Below are 22254 nucleotides of genomic sequence, written 5' to 3'. Positions count from 1 at the left end.
ACTGCTGCTCTGGAACAGACTCCCCATCCATTTCAACAAAGCTAAACTGTAGAAGGTACCTTAGGCTCATAAATTTATTTTGTTTCACTTTAGATCTGATCCAGCTGCCATTTCAGCTGAGTCTTATGCCGGCAACAGGCTGACCCTTCACCTGGTTACATAAAAGGTGAAATGCTGGACTGTATAGTGCGAGAATGTTTCTTCCCCTTTAGCCTTCAGAATTCTGAGTTATCAGGCATATATGTGGAAATTTGTGCTTTGTCTTATGGACAGTCTGAGGGAATAGGCTTCCACTCCTCTTACAGAAGAAAGTTCTTTTTTTTAACCAAACTGTGTTTCAACCCTATTTCAGGTTGCTAAACTTGCTTTGAAAAGTGTGCATGAATGTGTTACATACTGTGTTAAGGGCATGGCTACTTTTAGTGTTGAAAAAGTATGCTTGGGTACATAACCAAAAGTTTGCCGATGAGGTAATGTCTGAAATCTTAGATTCTGCTTTAGAGATGGAAGTATTGTTTGGCCTTTCTGCTACCCAGGTTCTCAAACAATATGATGAAAAAGAGAAATTGGTACAGTTTTTTTTTTTAAGATTTTTTTAGGTACTCCAATATAACTCTTATAGGCCTACCTTTTACCACAGAAAAGCCAGATAAACAAAACCAGCCTTTTTTGGCAAACATGGTACAGAAAAGAGATGGCCGAAGAGCAGTAACAAAAAAAAAAAAAAAGCAGGGGTCTTTTCAGAAAAAGAGACAGACCAACAATACAGAATGACTATTCCAGCATTCTTTACCATCTTCCCTCTCTCCCAGCCAATATCAATACACATCTGTCCCTCAAAGTGGCCCTCAGATTCTGCTTTGGCAAATGATTGTTTCAGACTCTTGGGTGTAAAACCGGTGCAGGAGGGTTACATATAGAACTGGATACAAAAACCTCCTTTCAGGGGAATACTTCCCATCCTGCAAACCAAACAGAATTTTTTTCCCCAGGCTGTTTAGTTTTTACACCCCCAAGGAGACATAGAACCAGTGCCCGTAGGTCAAAGGGGCAAATGCTTCTATTGAATGTTTTTTGTACTAGTGAAAAAAGCCTGTTGGAAACCAGTACTAGATCTTTGATATCTAAATTTGTATGTGGAAGTTCGAAAACTCAGAATGTTGACCTTAACAGAACCTGTTAACCTTCATTCCTGTCGAGAGTTACTTGGTATCTCTAGAGTTAAAAGATATTTATTACCACATTCCAGTGGCCATAGGCTTCAGGAAAGTTTCTCTGTTTGTGGGACACATTATCAATTCTCTGCATTACCTTTTGCGTTATCTACAGCTCCAAGAGTATTCACAAAATGCCTAGCTGTGGTCATAGATCATTGCAGATGAATGACATCCATATATTTCCTAACTTGCTTATCTTTGCAGAGTCTTTATCTAGATGTCAATAGTCATTAAGCTGGTTTTGTCTCTTTTGATCAATTTGAGCTTCCAGAAAGTATTGCAAAATCCTCCCTTTAGTATCACAGGATTTTTTTTGGTTTGTCTTAGATTCTTCTCTTCAAAAGGCCTTTTTGACAGAAGACAAGGTGGTTTTTACTAAAAAAAATATCCTAAGTCTCAGAATTCCTCATGATTCTAGGGTTCATAACTTCTATGATTCTAATGATTCCTAAAAAAAAAAAAAAGTAAAAAAACAAAACACATGGACCCAGCATTTGCTTTCTCTGGAGTATTTAATTCCAGTGTTGGGCTTTATAAAAAGAGAACTGCAGTGGTGGAGACAAGGTCAGCTGAACCCAGATCTCCCTTTCTTTCCTCAGACCCCAAACCAATCCGTCACCACAGATATGTCATATTTTGCTTGGGAAGCAGTTTCCATGGGATTAAAGTGCAAGGTTTATGGAGTCCTTCAGGCCGACTAAAGCACATCAACTTAAAAGAGATATTGGCTGTGATCCATGCTTTGAAATGTCTTTAGTATGTCTGGTCCTCAGAACCCCTTCAAATGATTACAGGAAATACCACAGTCATGTGGTACATAAACAAGCAGACAGGTACAAGGTCATACCTCCAGTGCTGGGTGGCAGTGATGGTTGGGAGCTGTTTAACAGTCATTAACCCTCTAAGCATCTATACATCTATACATTCTGACAGAGCAAAACATAGTGACAGACAAGCTGATCAGGACCATGACAGACCCTTACCAATGGGAGTTGAATGTGGGGAGTCTTTCAGGAACTGATCCAGTTTGGGGGGACACCTCAAATAGATCTGTTCACCTCCTTTGAAAACAGACAAAATAACAACTTTTATGACAAGACTCCTTGCAAGTAGGTCTGGAAAATAGATGCATTTTCATTCCCTTGGAATGGAATGTTCCTGTATGCATTTCCATTCTTTCCATAGGGTAAGTCTGAATATTCACAAGCATACACCAAAAATCATTGTTATAACCCCCTTTTGGCCCAGGTATCATTGCTTCTTTTATGGAATTGGGCAAGCGCTGTTATCACCAGCCTCCTCACTGGCTGTAACTACTCAGACAAAAGAGGAGGAGGTTGATATACCCCAGTATCAATTAATTTAAGCTGACTGACAAGATGACTCTGTTGTAATACCTTTTAAGCACTTACTTTGTATGAATGAGCAGCAGGTACTAAAGTAGTCAAGAATGTTTGCTACTCAGAAATCCTATACTGGTACGTGGAAGAAATTTTCTAGTTGGTGCCTGACCAATAACCAGGGGCCCGTCAAGGATTTTGTACCACTGTTGTTGAAATACTGTGTGAGTTACTTTCTTCTGGCCTCTTTTATTCCTTAGTAACGGTTGAACTTGCAGCCATTTTGGCATGTATGGTCATGGTCCCTCTTCTTTCTTTTTTGCATTTTTGTGAAACAGTTTCTGAAAGGAATTTTACATCTGAAAAATCCGTGTAAAGGGGTTGCTCCTACTTGGGATCTCAGCTTTGTGCTAGAGACTGTGTCACCTTTTGAACCTTCTCATCAAGCTGATTTAAGGTTCTTTACTTGGATAACTGTACTCATCATTGCTCTGACATGTGCAGGAAGAGTATCTAAGTTGCAAGCTGTCGTGGTGAGTAAGCCTTACCTAATTTTCTACAGGGGTGGAGTCACTTAAAAACAAACCCTTTATTCATGCTCAAGGTAGTATCAGAGTTTACCTTGAATCAAGCTGTCAATCTCCCAGTTCTCTACCCAGAACCTAAAAAAAGTACGGGGAAAGTATTCTGCATGTTCTGGACATGCATAGGCAGCTTAAGTATTCTCTCAACAGAACTAAGCCCTATGGAAAAGCTGAACAGCTGTTTATTTCTTGTCAAGGGACACAAAAAGGGACATCCTGTGTCTAAACCGACAATTTCCAGGTGGTTGTCCTGAGTTGTTGCTTTTTGTTATTCGCACCATGGCAAATTCATTCCAGGCATTATCAATGCACATTCTACTACAACCAGGTCTTCCTTGATGGCATACTGGAAAGGTGTGGACTCTAGAAACATTCTTGAGGCAACTACATGGTCCTCTGTACACACTTTTTGAAAGCATTTCAAACTGGATTCCTTTTATAGGTCCAGTTCAAGCTTTACTAGGACCATTCTCCTGGATCTATATCCTTTCTCTTCCCAGGTTGGATAGGCTTTGGTAATCATCCCATATAACCTAAAGGCTAATGCAGCAGTGGGAACGATGAACATAATACAGTTGTGTCAGCTGTTCTTACCCATATCAGTAGATGTTCTAATTCCTCACTGCTTCAGTAGCCATCCCTCTACTCTTATATAGTTGGGATATAAAGTAGGGTTGAGTTTGTTTCTACTTTATATGGTTACTATTATTATTATTGTTTGTTTGACTCAGGATTATTAGGCAGTTCTCTGACTTTATGTGCAAGAAAGTCCTGAAAAAACCTTCATTCTGACTGCTGATTTTTTGAAGCTAGCCCATTCTTGTTTCATAAGAAGGGAACACCCATATAGCCTAAAGGCTTCTGCTGCAGTGAGAAATTTGAACATCTACAGTTACGGATAAGTGCAGATTTGATGTCTTTGCATTTGTTCCTCAACAACTGGGTATCTGATCCGACCTCTGATCTGACATGGCTGCATACACTAGACTTTTGGATCCAACTTATGACCTCCTCCCTCTACCCATAATGCCCCATTCAGCTAGCAGTACCCCAGATTTTGTTTGCTGCCATTTTGCACAGACACAGATCTCTCTGTGAGAGTTATTTTGGCTAGTTTTGGAGTTTTTGTGAGTAATTACTTTTCTTAAAGCCTTTAATCTCCTAGAGCAGTCCAGGGACTATTTGCTTCAACTTTGTCAATGGCTAGGCATATCAGTCAACACCTCCAAATCTCAGTTATAATCTGTACAGTGCCTGGAATTCACAGGTGTTCAGTTGAACACAGTAAGTCAGATGGCCTGCTTTCCTTTACATTGTGTGGACTCAATCAAGTTTCAATACAGCAAATTCTCGTTCACCCTTCTCATGCAACCAGACTTGTCCTTCAGGCTGTAGGTTCCATGGCAGTGGCCATGACCTTATTCCAGAAAGCTTCTACAAGGAAGATCTACAGGCGTAAATGGAAAAGATTCCCAATTTGGGCTTTTCAGTAGGAAATTGATCCTTTCACTGCTCCTTATATCTGTGGTTCTAGAATTTTTAGCATTTATCTTTCTGGAAGGTGCTAGTTTTCTGCAGTCATAGTACAATTAGCAGCTATATCTAACTTTCTCTCAGGAGAAAATACTTCCTCTTTAGCTTCTACCAAATTGTGGGAGGCTTTTCTAAAAGGCACCTTCTTAGTTAGACCTCCAGTGAAAGACCCATCACCTGCTTGTGATTTAACGGTCGCATTCCATGGGTTGACCCAACAATCCTTTGAACCATCAGTTAAGTCTGATTTAAAATTTTTGTCTTGGTAAACAGCACTCCTAGTAGCTATTACAGCTGCAAGACAAATTTCTGAATTTCAGGCTATATCTTCTAAACCCCTTACATTATTTTTCATAAAGACAGAGTTCCTTTACGAACAAATCAATGTGAAATTGTTCAATCTCGCCGTTTGTTCTTACGCATTCGTTCGGAGCCAATCCTCGGCTCCGAGACGGCCACTTCTACAGCTCTGTATCTTGAGAAAGCTGGAGGCACAGTCCTATCCCACATTCCCCTAGTGCTAATCCTCAGATCTAGTTTGCCGCGACAGCAGATGCATCGCAGAAGCTCGGGCCAGTAAAGTTTTTTCAATTTTTGAAGTTCTGTCTAGCTTACCTTTAATTTAGTACAGATAGTTGATAGCAAAATATTAGTCTTTTACTAGTGTAGTTGTAGTGGGATTATTATTATTATTATTATTATTTTTTTATAAAGTTTTCTCTAAAGGCAATTTTTAGGCCTATTATCCTGTTTGGGTCAACAGGTGTTTTTTCTTTCGGAAAGACTTTTTTGTTGGTGTGTAATCTATATACTTAAATATTTAAGTGTTTATATATATATATATATGTCTTCGGGGTATTTCAACATGTCTGAAAAACAAAAATCAGGTTTCAAGAAATGTCAATGCGGACAAAAAAATGTCCATCACGGATAACCACTCTTCCTGCGTCTACTGTCTTGGCCCTCTCCACTTACAGGAGGACTGTTCTATTTGTCATTCCTTTAGTGGGAGGGTCATGATGGAGAGGAGCAGGAAGTTGGTAGACAGGGGTTTGTTAAAACCCGAGTTTCAGGAGGCCCTTGACAAGGCTGAATTGATATCCAAGTCTTCAAAGGGGTCCAAGTCTTTGAGAGTGTCGGAGCCAAAGTCTTCGGCTCCGAGCACCTCCATTAAGATTCGGACACCGGCTCCACAGACTTCGGAGTCGGCTGTCGAATGTATTTCTTTGATCGAGACTATGGTCTTGGAGCCGGTCTCGGAGGTTCCGCCGCCATCGATTCTTCACTCCGTGACGACTTCGGCCCCTTCGACCCGCTCTTTGAGACCCTTATCTGATTCGGATGTGGATCGAGTGATACAGAAGTTAATGGAGAACTCGGCCCTTTCCAAATTGATCCAAGTTTCGTCCCAACTGGTTTCGAAACTCGAAGCCCTCCCTGGGTCATCTACTGCTCCTCCTCCGAGACCTGTCAAGTCTTCGGAGCCGAGAGTCGAAGTTCCGATGAGGGTAGAACCCTCGATACCAAAGCCTACAGCCGTGCTTTCGGTACCGTTGACCTTGACGCCCTCGGAACGGATCGAGGTGTCCCGGAGCCGACTATCGTTCCTGGGTTCCGGGGCGGACAGTCGAACCAAGCTGTCGGTACCGACTCTCCCCCTAGGAGCCTCGGCTCAGATTAGTTTGGCACTGTCCTCTGGGTCGGAGCCCGGACCCCCGATCTCGGGGATTGTTCCTGGTTTCTCGGAACCAGGGAGGTCCTCGAATCCGGGTACCGGTGCCTTCGACGCCATGAGGAAGGTCTTGTCGAAGCAGACACATATCTCATCGGATTCTTTTTCTCCTCCCCCTAAGGGTCCACGTTCGACTTCTGTATCCTCGGCTCCTACAAAGCGTTGAGACCCAATGCCTCAGCTGCCCCCAGAGTGTGCTCCCGGTTCCTCGGACGCTTCTCCAGAAGCCCCATCTGAAGAAGTACCAAGGAAAAGACTGTGCAAGAGGAGGCACATAGATTCCCCACAGGAATCTCTTACATCAGATACAGATTTAGATGAAGCAGAAGGGTCCCCACGGTCCCCCTCGGAGGATGTCTCCTTTGCAGACATCCTGGAGATCCTAAAGCAGAGGGGAGATTGGCAGCCACTTAACCCTTCGGTGGATGAATCAGTATTGCTGAAGGCATTCGGGGCTCTACCTTCTACCTCCTGGGCGACCCCTCCCTTTGACGAACTTATGGACTTGATAGCTCGTAGGGCTTGGAAGACACCTGACACGGTGGAACCAGTTCCCCGCAGACCGAATACGTTTATAACAGCCCCCCAGGACAAGAGTTTTCTCACTAAGGGTGTTCCAGTGGATACTATGGTGGTGGCGGCAGCCACTAAGAAGGACATGTCAGAGTCCTCTTCCGCTGTCCATCCTCCTAATAAGGATTCTAGGAAGAAGGACAGATATGGGAAGCGTGTTTTCAGTTCTGCGACTTTTTCCATGCGATCGCTGAACTACTTGACGCATTTTACGCGTTTACAGAGGGATCTCCTCAAGGAACTCGGAGATACTCTCCAGGGTCGTACAGATGCTGCTGTTACCGAGAAAGTGACAGCACAACTTAATACCCTTAACTCTGTAGTCAACTCCTCCATGAGGCTCATTTCGTATGCGGCCGAAGGTGTGAGTAGAGCGGCAGCTTCAGCGATTGCACTTAGGAGACAATCCTGGCTGCGGCTGTGCTCCTTTGCGGAATCCTTCAAGTCTTCCTTTACTAACGTCCCATTTGATGGTGCCTCTCTTTTTGGCCCCAAAGTAAAGGAGACCCTCACTAGGTGTGAGCAAGAAGGGAAGACCCTATCTGCTGTAGGAGTCCATTTTTCCGTCCCTTCCAGACCATATCCCAAAGGGCAAAGAGGCGGAAAGATGTGGTTCCGTAAGACACGCAGGGTTCCTTTCAGTCCACACAGAGTGATAATACCCCTTCCAGAGGCAGAGGAGGGGGTAGGAATGGAAGACACCGACCAAACGGCAGGGGGGGGGGTCCGCAAAACCAGGGCGACAGAGATACTTTCTCTGGCAAGCCCTTCCAGCACTCCTGGGAGGAGGCCCGACTGTCCTGCTCTGGAGGCAGTCGGGGGGACGCTTAACTTTTTACCCACTGGCCTGGTGAAATTTGACTTCAGATTCGTGGGTACAAAGTATAATTACCAGAGGTTACGACATAAGATTCATAAACATTCCCCCTACCACCAAAAGATTCCCAGACGTTCCACCCAATCTGCGGAATCATGCAGCCTTAGAGATCCAGAAGCTGCTCAGAAAAAGAGCCATCCAAGCAGTCCCGGCAGACCAAATAGGATCCGGAACTTACTCAAGGTTCTTTTTAGTTCCAAAGAAGACAAGGGACTGGAGACCAATTCTGGATCTCAGCAAATTAAACGCCTTTGTAGTGAAGGAGAAGTTTCGGATGGTCACACTATAGTCAATTCTTCCTTTTCTGCAGGAAGGAGACTGGATGTGCTCTATAGATCTCAAGGACGCGTACTACCACATAAAGATGGCCAGACCATCCAGGAGATTCCTGCACTTCCGGCTGGGATCCAGTCACTTTCAGTTTCGAGCTCTGCCGTTTGGCCTCACCTCAGCCCCCAGGGTGTTCACCAAGTGGATGGCAGTAGTAGTGTCTCACTTGAGACAACAAGGATTCCGGGTGTTTCCGTATCTAGACGACTGGCTCCTCTCCACCACCACCGAGTATCATCTTCTCCAAGCAAGAGATTACACAATCAGTCTTTGTTCCCGACTTGGCATTACAATCAATTTCGAAAAGTCTACCTTATCGTCATCACAGCATATCTCATTTATAGGGGCAGAACTGGACACTGTTTTGGTCAGGGTCAGGCTCCCACCAGAAAGGGTCTCAAAACTAAGGGAGCAAATTGCAGTGCTCCTTCAAAAGACAAAAGCAACAGCAGAACAGGTTTTGAAAGTCCTGGGATTAATGTCGGCCACACTTGTTGCAGTCCCTCTAGGAAGAATGCACATGAGGATCCTTCAATGGTTACTGTTCGCCCAATGGTCCTATCAGCACCTGCCGTTGTCACACGAAATTCTGATCACATCCTGCTGCAAGCAGGATCTGCAATGGTGGATGCTATCTCAAGACTTGACACAGGGTCGGCCTTTTACCCTACCAACTCCAATAGCGACAATAACCATGGACGCTTCCCTGATCGGGTGGGGGGGTTTATTCTAGGGAAAGACGGTCCAAGGTCAATGGTCCAGAGCAGAATGCAAACTGCACATCAATGTCCTAGAGCTAAGAGCGGTGTTTCTAATGTTGCAACACTTTCACAGCGTCTTACCTCAAGGAACAGTGGCAGTTCAGACAGACAACATGTCAGTGGTCTGGTACATCAACAAACAGGGAGGAACAAGATCTTATCCACTATGCAGAGAGGCCCTCAGGATCTGGCAATGGGCTGTCTCCACCGGACGCTTTCTGATAGCAACGCACATTCCCGGGACGTCCAACGTAATTGTGGACAGGTTGAGCAGAGCCATCCTGTTACCCCACGAGTGGTCCCTGAAATCTCAAGTGGTGGAAGCAATATTCCGCAAGTGGGGCTAGCCTTGCTGCGACCTTTTTGCATCGCCGATGAATGCCAAATGCAGAAGCTACTTTGCCCTTCTCCCTCCACCAGGGAGCGTCCCCAGAGATTCACTGGTTCACGATTGGCCCCCGGGTCTCCTTTATGCTTTTCCACCCATTCCGTTTATCCCCAAGTTTCTACAGAAAGCCAAACATCTGGAAAGGACCATAATTCTAATGGTCCCATTCCGGCCTCGACAGATCTGGTTCCCCTTTCTTCAGGCCCATCAAATCGAGGAGCCATGGATTCTGGACCCAGTTCCAGACCTTTTGACCCATGCATCAGGAGCCCCTCATCCATCCCTGCAGACCCTGAAATTGACAGCTTGGCTGCTCCACTTCCCATCCTAGCCAGGTCAAGCCTTTTGTCCCCTGCGGTTAAACGCATAATTGTTTCCTCTCTCAAACCATCCACTACAAAGACTTACCGGAGCAAGTGGAAACGTTTTTCTTATTGGGCATTACAACAAGGATTAGATCCAACAGAAGCACCGGTGCACAAAATTTTGGAGTTTCTGTCTAAGATCTTTGAGGAAGGAGCATCATCGTCCACAATTAGAGTCCAAACTGGCGGCCATATCGAACTTTCATGTGGGTGAAAGAAATTCTTCCATCATGTCCCACAGACTATGCAAGGCATTTATGAAAGGCACTTTCCACCTCTGTCCTACCATTCGTAACCCAGTTGCTCCTTGGAATCTTAACCTAATTTTATCCCAGTTGATGTTACCTCCCTTTGAACCAGCCTCCACAGCCTCTCTTAAGTTTGTGTCATGGAAAACCTTATTCTTGGTGGCTATCACCTCCGCTCGTAGAATTTCTGAATTACACGCGCTATCTGTTCGACCTCCCTACCTGATCTTCCACTCGGATAGAGTGACATTACGCACCAATCCGTCTTTTCTCCCAAAAGTTTGTTCACTTTCAAATATTAACCAATCCATCGAGCTTCCCACCTTTTTCAAAAATCACACTAACAAGTTGGAATATATGCTGCATAAATTAGACGTTCACAGGCAACTCAGGTTTTATTTGCAAAGGACAAAAGATGACAGAAAATCAGACCAGCTATTTATATCCTTTGCTGACCAAAGAAAAGGTATGGCGGTTACGAAAGTTACCTTGTCTAAATGGCTCACAGATTGTATTAAATTTATCTATTCGCAGACAAAACAGCAATTACCTTTTCAGCCCAAGGCTCATTCTACCAGGGCGATGGCCACATCTCTAGCCCATGCAGCCCGTTTGCCGTTGGATACTATTTGTGCGGCAGCAACCTGGGCAAAGCCTCATACCTTCATTCTCCATTATAAGTTGGACAAGAACTCCAAAGATAGGGCCTCCTTTGGTTCCACGGTCCTCAGGAACGTTCTCCCATGAGCCACCCAGGGTAAAGGAGCTAGGGATACTACCCATGCATAAGAACAAACGGCGAGATTGAACAATTTCACATAAAGAAGTTATGTTCTTACCATAACGTTCCATGTGAATTGTTCATCTCGCCTTTGTTCTTACTACCCACCCTCCATCCCCCGGCCTATGTTTTTTTTTCGGAGAATGGGATGATTTGGATTCCAGTTCAGCTTGTCTTCAACACCTTCCTTTCAGTCTCTGGCTTCTTCTGTTGTCAGGGTACACTTCTCAGTACCTAGGTATTTAGGGCATTGCTGCCCCTTATTTTTTAATTTACTGCTAGCGCCTAGGGCGCATTGTTATCTTCTGGTGTTAGCAAACTAGATCTGAGGATTAGCACTAGGGGATTGTGGGATAGGATTGTGTCTCGAGCTTTCTCAAGATGCAGAGCTGTAGAAGTGGCCGTCTCGGAGCCGAGGATCGGCTCCGAACCCATGCGTAAGAACAAAGGTGAGATGAACAATTCACATGGAACGTTATGGTAAGAACATAACTTCTTTTTCTTTCTTATTCAAGGTAGCATCTGAATCAAATATCAGTCAAACAATTCATTTGCATGTCTTCTTCCCTAATTTTTCTATTAAGGGAGAGTACATCCTACACCTTTCAGTTGTACGTAGACATCTATGTTTTTATCTCCACAGAACAAAGGATTTCTGGAAATCAGAACAGCTGTTTGTTTCTTTCTCACGAACAGATTGGGATCTTCATTTTCTAAAGTTTACCCTGGCCAAATGGATTACTGATTGCATTTCTTTTGTTTTTACTCAGCAAGGCCTTTCCCTGTTGGAGCCTCCTAAGGCACATTCTACTAGATCCATGGGAACCTCTTTCACGTTTTGGTCCAGAACTGGCATTGATGACATTTGAGCAGCAGCTATGTGGTTTAATCCTCATACCTTTATTACTCACTACAAACTAAGTCATTAGATTTGACCTTCAGAAGCAGCACTGCTTTTGGTTCTGCAGTTTTCTGGAATATCCTTCCATGACAGCCACCCAAAATTCTTGTGGTTGGAGGCTTTGTCACAATTGTTGAAGAAAGAATGGAAAGGGCATAATCAAATGTTAAAGCTACATATTCACGTTAACTAGGCATCTGCGTTGTCCATTTTCATTCTTTAACTCCCTACCCACCTTTCCCCTTCAGTTCATGTTCTGGACCTTGTGGATGTTGCAAAACCTTTTGTTCCACATTTGAGCCCCTGCTCTGCTATGTCCTTCTTTTTACACTGTGTTAGGCTCTATAAGGCAGCAAACTCGATCTGAGGTATTGCTAGCTGACTGGGACATTATCGGTGGAGGGAGGATCTGATGAGTTGGATCTGAGAGTCTGGTGCATACAGCCAAGTCAGATCTGATACCAATCATTGAGGAAGAATGAAAATGTACTATACAGATGCATAGTTATGGTGAGTACATAACTGTAATTTTACGCAGGTGTACTTTCTGCAAGTTTACTTCTTTTTGGGATCTTTACCAAAGATCATTGTGTTCTGGATATGGGCACATATGTCCATATCTTAGAACATTTCTGTCTTCCCATTGAAAAGTCTCTGGTAAGGACCAGCCTGCCTGTGCAGAACTCTTAGGACAGGCACAGACCCTAGTTCTCAAATTGTCTGCAGAGGCTGCCCATCCTTCTGAAGAATATTATGGGTTCTGCTTCCACCTCTTTTTAATTCTGAAGAGGGAGCAGAGGGTGTCCATCACATTCTGGAGCTCAGTACCTTCAACAAATACATCAAGCTACATCATCTTCCAGATAGTGAATCTCCAGGAGGTCATGTACCTGCTGCTGCAGGTCACCTGTATGACTTCACTGGGCATGAGAGACACTTATTTCCAAATCATTGTCTAGGGTGCATGCTAATGGCTCCTTCAATTCACTCTGGGTGGCCACCACCTTCAAGAAACAGTGCTGCTTTTAGGCCATTTCTTTATACCTAGTGTAATAATCAAGGTATTGACCATTATGGCCAAAGCTTTGCAAGAAAAGGATTTCCATATGTTCTCCTGCCTGAGTGACTGATTGCTGAGAGCTCCGTATGACTTGTGGAAAATCTATGGATGCAATTCCTTGTGCTTAAGGTAAATTAAGAAAAAGTCCTGTCTTATCTCATGTCAAACGATTGCCTTCAGTGGAGAAAAATTAGACTCCCTCTGAAATTGGTCTTTTTTTCCTACAGAAGAGGTCCCAGGAAGTTATTTACTTGGCAAACTGGGTGAGGGCACAGGTGAGTGTCCATCCTGGGCCCTTTTGCACCTTTGTCCTTGATGGCCACCACAATCCGCATTGTATTATTTGCATGCAGGTGTGGTCCTTTTTCTGATAAACCTTTTCAGTGTTCCTGAGAGATCGCCTGACTGCTCCAATCTGGAGGCACTCAGGGGAGGCTTATCTCTTCACCTGGAAAATTGGATGACCATCACACAGGATTCGTGGGTGAAGAGAATAATATCCAGAGGTTACATAATATCTTTCCAAACCAAACTGATCCCTTCCTACAAGACCCTTTCAGGTGTTCCACTCCAGGAAAAAAAGGGACCCAGTTTAAGAAATTTCCTGTTTGCTAAGAAAACAAGAGTCATCCAGGAGATCCTACCAGACTGCAGTAGATCTGGAGCCTACTTAAGATTCCTTTTAGTTACAATAAAAGAACAAGGCCCATAAGCCTATTTTGTTCCTCAACAATCTAAACATGTTTGTGGAGAAAACAAAGTTCCAGATGGTCATACATTCCATTTTTCCTCTTCTGGAGAAGGAGGACATGCTCTGTTAACCTTTAGGATGCCTATTATTGTATGAAGATTGTTTGACAGTCCAGATGGTACCTTTTCTGGCCTGGAGCCTGACACTATCAGTTCAAGGCCCTGACATTTGGTCTCATCACAGCTCACCAGGTGTATGCATTGCAGTGGTGGCAGCACATCTCCTGCTGCAGGGTTTCCAAGTTTTCCCTTATTTAGATTATTGGCTCCTCAGTTAAAGAACAAAATAATCCTTAATGCTTTGATTATCTTGATCTTTGGGAATTTTAGTAAATTATGAAAAGTCAGCCTTATAATCCACTGAAATCATTGTATTTTTTTTAGGTTTCTTCCTAAACACTATAACTACCAAGGCTGACTTCCCTTCATTTACAGGAGCTACATGCCATCACTACTCTGAATCCACCAGCATTCCTAATTCTTCACTTACTGGGTCCATGGTAGCTTCCATAGCACTGGTCCTTCATGCTATTCATTGTCTTTCTAACCACTCTGGTACAGCAAGGATGTCTGTTTGCCGATTCTCTTTATATGACTACAATGATACAGATGCCTCTCCATTAGTGTGAGTGGGCATTTTGAGGGGAGGACAGTCCAAGGAATGTGGATCAGTCAAGAGGCCCATCTTCACATCAGTGTTCTGGAGATGAGGGCAGTTCTAGCATTGTAAGAATGTCTGGAGTTGTTTTCCCGGGGTGTGGTGTTGATTTAGATAGACAACACTAATATGTCTATTACATCAACAAACAGCAGGGATGCCCACTCTTACCTGCTATGTTCAGAGGTTAGACAGTGTGGCAATGGACAATGTCTTCTCAGTTGTTTCTCCTAGCAATACACCTACCATGTCAAACCAATATTCTAGCAGTGAAGTTGAGTTGTTGCATTGTCATGCTTCATTAGTGGTCTCTCCACAATGGAGTGATGATAGAACGATCTGATATTGTCTACATCAACAAACAGCAGGGATGCCCACTCTTACTTGCTATGTTCCGAGGCTAGACAGTATGGCACTGGACCATGTCTTCTCAGTTCTTTCTCCTAGCAATACACCTACCATGTCAAACCAATATTCTAGCAGTGAAGTTGAGTTGTTGCATTGTCATGCTTCTTTAGTGGTCTCTCCACAATGCAGTGATGATAGAACGATCTGATATTGTCTCTTCTCTCCATCGTCAACTGATGGGTCTTTGGATCTGACATCAACCACTCTACAGACTTTTTGATCCAATGTTCAGGCTGCATCCCTTACCCATAATGTCCTCCATCTACTGAATTACAGCAGACCTTATTTTGCAGATTTTTGGGCTTAGAGTTTGAAAGGGTTTTTCTTACACCATAAACTTTTTCTGTGCATTTCTTCCTCTATTTGATGACTTTTGTTTCTCTTCCTTGTTAAGAAAAAAAAAATCGCAGTTTCCCTCTCATTTTTTCTCTGTGACAAATTTAAACATTTACCTTTTTCAACTGTTAACTGTATTAGCTTTGATAGTTTTATTTTAAAGATCTCAAAGTAAAATACCTTAGGACACACCACGAGAAGTAAAAAATCTGCTTTAATTCAATTGAACAGGAAAAAATAAAAGATAAGCGCTTTCGCGTGCTAAAGGTGCACGCTTCATCAGATCTCATTTAATTACAAATGTTGCTTGATTCTTATATTAAACAGTGACCAATACAAGCTCTTCTTCAATTAAGAACAATTAGCAATTAATACCAAACCTGTTCTTCAGTCACTAATACGTAACTTCTTATTAAATGTAGTATGAATGTGAGCCAAAATTCACATTCTGTTGACAGAAACTAAACATAAAAAATTTTTGTATAAACTTAAACAAATTTAACATTTCAAGCACCTTACGCCAATCGTGTACTTAATGTTCATAGTTCAAAAACTTAAATACATACTAATACTATAAACTTAAAAAGTTATAAAACATATAAACTGTTCATTACAGCAAACAGACTCTGATGGCTTGCCTAAGTAATCATTCATAAAAAGCAAGCAACGCTCTCAATGAGTTTATACTGAACGGAAACTGCTCCGCAGTGACCCATGATATTAGCTGTTGAAATTTATTATTCATAACTCATAATGAACAGTTGAAAGAAATTTAAAACTTGTATATAATATGTATTATGAGATACACATTATAAAAAATCATTCTAAAAATCTTGAACATCTCATCCTGTCAGTGGAATAAAATGATACTATCCCATCTAAGGTATTCACACTCAAACTGCACTCAAATCCAGCAGGGCACTTATGAATAATAAAAACTCGCTGTAACGCTGCGTGCAAAAACGGCGTCAAGCTGCTGAGTTTATGAATAATAACTAATGCTGAGTGATATTTATTTACAAATACAAATTACAAAATGTTATTATTTAGAAAATCTAGAACATCTCATCAGATTAATGGAATAAAATAGTTCTATTTCATCTAACGTAATAACCCTCAGGATACGCTCAAACACAGCGAAACACTTATAAATAATAAAAGCTCGCTGTAACTCTACGAGCAAAAACAGCATTTTTATCACAGATTAATGGAATAAAATAGTTCTATTTCATCTAACGTAATAACCCTCAGGATACGCTCAAACACAGCGGAACACTTATGAATAATAAAAGCTCGCTGTAACTCTATGAGCAAAAACAGCATTAAACTGCTGAGTTTTAAACAATCTTCTTTCTCATTCCACTTTTTCAACTATTTCAGAGGCACAGATATTCACCAATTTTGTACATAAGAAACTGACATGAAACAATATGTATATGGCTTACACTGAATTGTGAGTTAACACAACCCTGTTAGAACCAATCATCAAGTAGAAAGGTGATAGCCTGTGATAAACAGTGAAAAAACTCACTGTTCAGAAACGGTAGATAAAAATAAGGAGCTTCTAAGCATGAGATCAATGGAATAGATGTCAGAACTATTCCTAACAGTGAGATGCCAATATACCTAAGGCAACCTCAAATAAATAAAAATCAAATAAGTACAGGAAGCTAGTAGAATCTTGAGAAGCTAAACCATTTGTTGGCTGAATTACTTTATAAATCATCCCCAACGTTTTTTGCTCCTCACTGATTCTTCCCTTGCATTCAAGTTATTAAAAACTCCCCGCCTTAGTATATATAGTGTCTTAGCTTATCATAGCTAACCTTCTCATTCTGTGTGTTCTCAGTCTTAAAACTAGATCAAAAGTCCATAAAAATGGTTCATAAAACTTGTGTTGCCTGGTGACATCAAAATTGAAAATGTGTGAAATTAATTGTCATAAAAGTTACTGGAAATGTCTCAAGTAATATACATTATAATGGGACTATAAAATCATGTCTATGAGCAACAATCCAAAAGCATGTTAAAACTATATGCTCTGACACGTATTGGTAAGCTTAGTCAATGAATAAATGTAGAAAAAAGCCCAAAACATCATAAAAAGTGGTAACTTCATTATGTCAAGCTGAACGCTTGACTGTAGTTTTATTTTTCATGAGCATTTATTGACACACAACAGTCAAGCGTTCAGCTTGACATAATGAAGTTACCACTTTTTATGATGTTTTGGGCTTTTTTCTACATTACCAATACATGTCAGAGCATATAGTTTCTGTTTTGACAGGGGCTTGTAATTATAATATATATAGTTTATTTTTTGACTTAAATGTGCCATTATTTTGAGCTGGAAGAGCATTACATCATTTAGGTTTATAAGAGATGAGCTCAATGATAAGCAAATAAAGGACATGTTTTAACATGCTTTTGGATTGTTGTTCATAGACATGGTTTTATAGTCCCATTATAATGTATATTACTTGAGACATTTCCAGTAACTTTTATGACAATTAATCTCACACATTTTCAATTTTGATGTCACCAGGCAACACAAGTTTTATGAACCATTTTTATGGACTTTTGATCTAGTTTTAAGACTGAGAACACACAGAATGAGAATGTTATCTATGACAAGTTAAGACACTATATATACTAAGGCGGGGAGTTTTTAATAACTTGAATGCAAGGGAAGAATCAGTGAGGAGCAAAAAATGTTGGGGATGATTCATAAAATAATTCAGCCAACAAATGGTTTAGCTTCTCAAGATTCTACTAGCTTCCTGTACTCATTTGATTTTTATTTATTTGAGGTTGCCTTAGGTATATTGGTATCTCACTGTTAGGAATAGTTCTGACATCTATTCCATTGATCTCAAGCTTAGAAGCTCCTTATTTTTATCTACCGTTTCTGAACAGTGAGTTTTTTCACTGTTTATCACAGGCTATCACCTTTCTACTTGATGATTGGTTCTAACAGGGTTGTGTTAACTCACAATTCAGTGTAAGCCACATACATACTGTTTCATGTCAGTTTTTTATGTACAAAATTGGTGAATATTTGTGCCTTTGAAATAGTTGAAAAAGTGGAATGAGAAAGAAGATTGTTTAAAACTTAGCAGTTTAATGCTGTTTTTGCTCGTAGAGTTACAGCGAGCTTTTATTATTTATAAGTGTTCTGCTGTGTTTGAGCGTAGTCTGAGGGTTATTACGTTAGATGAAATAGAACTATTTTATTCTATTAATCTGTGATAAAAATGCTGTTTTGCTCAGAGTTACAGCTTTTATTTATAAGTGTTCTGCTGTGTTTGAGCGTAGTCTGAGGGTTATTACGTTAGATGAAATAGAACTATTTTATTCTATTAACCTGATGAGATGTTCTAGATTTTCCAAATAATAACATTTTATAATTTGTATTTGTAAATAAATATCACTCAGCATTAGTTATTATTCATAAAACTCAGCAGCTTGCTGCTTTTGCACGAGCTTTACAGCAGTTTTATTATTCATAAGTGCCCTGCTGGATTTGAGTGCAGCTTGAGTGTGAATACGTTAGATGGGATAGTACCATTTTATTCCACTGACAGGATGAGATGTTTAAGATTTTTAGAATGATTTTTTATAATGTGTATCTCATAATACATATTATATACAAGTTTTAAATTTCTTTCAACTGTTCATTATGAGTTATGAATAATAAATTTCAACAGCTAATATCATGGGTCACTGCGGAGCAGTTTCCGTTCAGTATAAACTCATTGAGAGTGTTGCTTGCTTTATATGAATGATTACTTAGGCAAGCCATCAGAGTCTGTTTGCTGTAATGAACAGTGTATATGTTTTATAACTTTTTAAGTTTATAGTATTAGTATGTATTTAAGTTTTTGAACTATGAACATTAAGTACACGATTGGCGTAAGGTGCTTGAAATGTTTAATTTGTTTAGGTTTATACAAAAATTTTTTATGTTTAGTTTCTGTCAACAGAATGTGAATTTTGGCTCACATTCATACTACATTTAATAAGAAGTTACGTATTAGTGACTGAAGAACAGGTTTGGTATTAATTGCTAATTGTCCTTAATTGAAGAAGAGCTTGTATTGGTCACTGTTTAATATAAGAATCAAGCAACATTTGTAATTAAATGAGATCTGATGAAGCGTGCACCTTTATCTTTTATTTTTTCCTGTTCAATTGAATAAAAGCAGATTTTTTACTTCTCGTGGTGTGTCCTAAGGTATTTTACTTTGAGATCTTTGGTGTTACACGTTGCCAGAGGACACTTTGGAGAACGGTGATATTATATTTTTTATATAGTTTTATTTTGTTATAGTACTGTTGTTTTGTCAGTAATGTTATTCCTTCCTATAGTCCTGCGTGGTGTTTAGGTGCTAGGAATTGTTTTCTGAGGTCATTGTGGGTTTTTCTTTTTGTTGTTGGTTACTGACCTTTTGCCTATGTTTCAGGATGTCAGACAAGGTGTCTGGTTTTAAAATGTACATCTCCTGTGGGCATGAGATCCTTCCCAAAGACGCATACTATTAGTGTGTGTATTGCCTGGGAGCCACACATCTTGAGGAGGATTGCTCGGCCTACTTCACATTCTGAGCCATAGCATTATCTGATAGAAGATAGAAGCTTACCTTGAAATGACTTCTCCCTGCCTTAGTGGGAGAAGGTAACCACTCTAAATCATCTTCTTTGAGATCCACTAAGAAGTCTTCAGAAGAAAGTAAACGGGGAAGACTAATGAAAAGGAAAAGGACAAAGAATGGGGTAAGAAAAGCATACAGAGAAAGAGGCTAGGAAGCACTGTTCAGATCCAGCAGGTCTGTTGGGCCCAGCTACAATAGTGTCCAGGCCATGGGATCCATCCTTTATGTCAGAACCTTTTAAGATTGTCTGGAACTCCTCCCCTTCACCAAACCCAGATTCTCTTCAGAACCTGTTAGAACCAGGCTATGCTCCCTTTTCACAGGAGAGATCCTTTCATAGGGTTTCTAGACCTTCTACTATCTCTTCTTCTTTTGAGATTGGTGTGGTCCACTAGAAGCCTGTCTAAAGGAGATGTGAACAGGATGACGTGGAAGTTGCTGAGGACCTCGGTATAGCTGGAGGTCCTTCCACTAGTGACCACTCTTGAAAGTTTAGAAGCTGTCCCACCCACTTCCTTGATTGTGACTCCTCTGATCCAGCCTTTGGATTCAGTGATCATGGATCTGAGTGGGCATTGAGAATTGCCTGTCTGATCCAAAAGACTGGGTTTCTTTGACTCTGACAATGTCACTTGACATAATCGAACCCGACTGTCTCAAATCTTGACGGGTCTCGGATCCGAAGGGTGGTGCCAGAGGCTCAGGGTCGACTCTGAAGCATTCATATCCATCCCTCCCTCTAGGTGCTTTGGCCCTCAACAGCATGGATCAAACATTGCCTTAGGATCCGAGATGGATGGGTTATCTGAACTTGCCTTTCTCAGGTTTCTCTGACTCTACGGGGGCTGCTTCTGGACCTGTTTCGGCATAAGCATTTGAGGCCTTTGTGGGAGTCCTGTCTAGGTCTAGGGACCAGACACCTTTTCCTCACTTAGAACAGTTCTTGCCTTCATTGGTTTCTTTGGGTCCTCTCACCTCTCTTCCTGCAATGTTGGGACAGCTACCCCCTCAATGTATCAAGACTCTCCAGGTTGTGGACACCCCATCCACTTTGGAGACTTCCCTGAAGCACCCCACTGAGGAACTACACCATATGCATGTTTGCAAAAGGAGACATATATTCCTCTGTCAGGAATCCCCCACTGAAGATACTGATTTTGATGAGATGGAGGGTTTCCTTATATGCCCCCCTTGAAGACACCTCCTTTGGTAAGATCCTGGAGTTATTAAGACAGAAGAAAGGGGTGGTCCACCGATGCAGCCTCCCAGGTGGAATCAGTATTCCTGAAGGCTTTTGGGACTGGCCTGTTTACTTCTTGGGTGGTTCTTCCTGCCATTGAACTGGTAGAAATAGTTTCTAGATGGGCGTGGAAGGAACTGGACGTGGTTGAACCAATCCTTCCTACGCCCAAGAAAATATTAGTTTCTCCCAAAAATAAGCCCTTCTGGAGCAAGGATCCTACACTGGATTCCATGATGGTATGTACAGAATGGACCTGTCATAGAGAGAAGTGCTGAATGACATTTTAAAGTGTTTGTTGATGTCTCAGAGATGCACAGCTATGCCAGTGCCTGCTGCTCTTGATGGGCCATCAAAAAGAGCTTGCTGAGGAGATTCTACTGTCTGCCCCTGTAACAGGGAGTCAGTAGATGTTCAGGATGTATACTATCACATCGAGATAGTCAACTATCTTTGCACTGAGGGTATGGAATATTTTAGCCCATGTAACATGCTTTCAGAGGGACCTAATGAAGGAATTATCCAAGTCTTTATAAATCAAGACAAAAGAATAAATCAGTGGATACACAGCTGGCTACCCTCCAATTCCCATTGAATGTGTTCTATTTGCTTATTTTCAAAGTGGCCGATGGCACGTCGAAAGTGACAGGCACCAGCATAGCTGCTTGCCAACACACCTTGATGCATCTCTGTACCTCTGCAGAACACTTTAAAACATCCTTCAGTAATGCTGAATATGATGGGTCCAGTCTTTTTGTATCTAAGGTAAAAGAGATGCTGTCTAGAAGTGAACAGAATGACAAAAGCTTGTCTGCCATTGGATTACATTTTTCTACCCCTCAACAGACCTTATCCAGGAACCAGAAGGGGGCAAGAAATTGAGGTTCTACAAATCTCAAGGCTTCACTCCTCGCACTTCTAGAAATAGGTCCCTAGAAGCAGAGGAGGTGGAATAATCAGAATGGATTTTGCCCCCATGGCAGAGGTGGTCTCCAAAATCAAGGGGTTTGGGGTCCCATCTCTGATCGTCTGTTTCAGTGCCCCTAAAGGGATGTCTGACTGGTGCACTCTGGAGGCAGTCAGGTGGGGGTAGGGTGCATTTCTTTGCACCCCCTTAGTCTGTATAGCCATCACCTGACATTCATGGGTGCAGAGAATCATAACCAGAGGATACACTGTCCCATTTCTTTTTCATCCTCCCAATTGAAAGGGACTTCCAGATGTCCTACCCTCGCAAAGGAATGATGCAGCATTAGAAATAAAAAAGCTGCTAAATAATTGAGTCATCCAGGTGGGCCTGCCAGACCAGGAAGGATCTGGGGTCTATTCAAAATTATTTTTGTTGACAAAGAAAAATCTCTTTTGGAGAAGGAAGATTGGATGTGCTCGACAGATCTTAAGGATGTGTACTATCACATTGAGATAGACAGGTGCTCCAAATGTTCCTTTGGTTTCCGCTGGGATGCAGTCATTTCTAGTTCAGGGACCTGACACTTGGTCTCATCACATCCGCAACAACC

The sequence above is a fragment of the Protopterus annectens genome, chromosome 11.part0, assembly GCF_019279795.1.
Source record: "Protopterus annectens isolate FY-2018-M chromosome 11.part0, PAN1.0, whole genome shotgun sequence".
Lineage (NCBI taxonomy): Eukaryota > Metazoa > Chordata > Ceratodontiformes > Protopteridae > Protopterus > Protopterus annectens.
This window is presented reverse-complemented; position numbering follows the sequence as displayed.